The sequence below is a fragment of the Amphimedon queenslandica genome, unplaced genomic scaffold (assembly GCF_000090795.2).
Source record: "Amphimedon queenslandica unplaced genomic scaffold, v1.1 AMPQUscaffold_6913_Cont21132, whole genome shotgun sequence".
Lineage (NCBI taxonomy): Eukaryota > Metazoa > Porifera > Demospongiae > Haplosclerida > Niphatidae > Amphimedon > Amphimedon queenslandica.
The window spans coordinates 1-1,968 of record NW_003552799.1 but is presented as its reverse complement, the minus strand read 5'-3'; the positions used below and the strand labels follow the sequence as shown (position 1 = coordinate 1,968).

The window sequence follows — 1,968 nt, the reverse complement described above, 5'->3', positions numbered from 1 at the left end:
TTGGGATCAGTTTGAACAGCTTCTTTGACAGCAGTTAATAGAGCATCATGTTGATTAGGAATAGAGGGACTAGCTGACACCACTCTACTAACTGCTTCTAGCGTTAACATACGCTCATCATAAAGTAACCCAGCAATACCAACAGAATCACAAAGAGACTGAGACAGGACAGTATGACGATTATTAAAAATATTAATAAGAGCATGATGTTCTATGATAGAAAATACAATGATTATAGTTACATACAGTTATGGTTGACTCACTTAACTTCTCAGCTACAGAAGTTTCATTCATAGATCGTAGAGCATCTGACAGTGAGTCCAAGTTGGCTCCTCCTCTACTGTCAACATTATCAGCTCTACCTAACCATTGGGAGAGGCACTCTGTCATACAGCGAGATACATCATGAGGATGATTCTTTTCTATGACATCAAGTGTACTCTTCTTTAGTCCCAGTCTCAGTCCAAGGTCATACCAATTTGCTTTAGGAAAGCCACATCTCTTTAATAAATCAAGAACATCAACAAGATCATCAACACCTACATGTACATTGTACATACAAAATCAAAATGGCGAGTCATACCTAAACAAGTTTGATTAGTGGCCATAGTTCCATTAAAAGAAGCTACCCCAAGGCCAGGGCCTCAGACAAGACTAACAATGAACAACAACGACCTTCTCTTAGTTGAGTTTTTAGGGTGGGGTCAGAAGAGGCGTGGTCTTGTAGTTATAAAAAGGTGGGGCTGGGTCTCCACCAGCGCTGCACACTGGCACAGGTATCAAAACACTAGAATACACCAAAGAAGTGAGTTTATGTTTGTATGATTATATTTTAGCATAATATTATACATTTACATGTAAGCCTACTTATTTTATTATAAATAAAGAAATATTATTATCTTTTATTATCTATAAATAAAAGTCTTATGAAAGAAAATAAGGATAAAATGTAGAACATGAAAATGAACCAGTAAAAGATGCCAGCAGTATGAATACTAGCAGTATGAAGGTTCAGAGTGATGATGATACAAAGAGTAAAGAAACACCCACTGACCGAACCACTGACACTGTTTCACAAGGTGATATGAATGACAGCAAAGAAGAAAAACCATGGTGATTTATTATGGGGGATTTTGGAGCAAGAAAAATGCTCCAAAATCACCCTAAATTTTTACTATTTTGTTGATACATATTGATGTCCTTATGCTGTGTAAGAAGTTTGAGCTGATTCCGACTTTAATTTTTTAAGTTACGGCCATTTTAAGAAAACGTCAAAATTCTGAAAAATACCCAAGGCTATATATAGCCCATGGATTTTTCCTAAAAATGGTTCCAAAATTACTCCAGATTTTTATTAAATTTTCTGATGCATATTGATGTCCTTATGCTGTGTAGCAAGTTTGAGCTTATTCCGACTTTAATTTTTCAAGTTTCCAAAAAATGGCTCCAAAATTACCCCAAATTTTTATTACATTTTATGATGCACATTAATGTCCTTATAAGTTTGAGCTGATTCCAACAAATAAGTTTGAGTTTATGAGCATTAAAAATATTGCCATTGCACAAGTTCATCAATGACATTAGAAAATGTATTAATAATGGCAATAGCACATGCTGTTTTTCAATAATTTTGTGCCAGAACTTCTTTAATATATTGCCATTTGAAGTTTACAAATACATGTAATACTAATGTTAATTCATTGCAGCTCTGATAGATATCAATATTTTTATTTTACATAGAATATGTTTTGAGTTACTACATGTATGTACACTCATTGTTATTATTTCAGAATATTCGTAAGCACAAGTATGAGACAAGGCAGCAGTTTACGGAGCATGTCAATCTAATTGTTAACAATTGCATCACTTATAATGGATTCAACTCTGAATTAACAAAAACTGCCCAAAGGATGTTGGGAATGTCTAACAAAGAAATAAATCAAGTAAGTACTTGAGTGTTATAATGTA

The 1,968-nt window shown here is 33.9% G+C and overlaps 1 long non-coding RNA gene across 1 annotated transcript; it reads left to right on the top strand.

The window, feature by feature from the left end:
- The first annotated feature begins 923 nt into the window (after positions 1–923).
- LOC109591900 (uncharacterized) lies at positions 924–1,899 on the top strand. The gene is made up of 2 exons (XR_002190066.1): positions 924–1,113; positions 1,791–1,899. It is a non-coding gene; the product is annotated as an uncharacterized LOC109591900 (long non-coding RNA).
- The last annotated feature ends 69 nt before the right edge of the window (positions 1,900–1,968 follow it).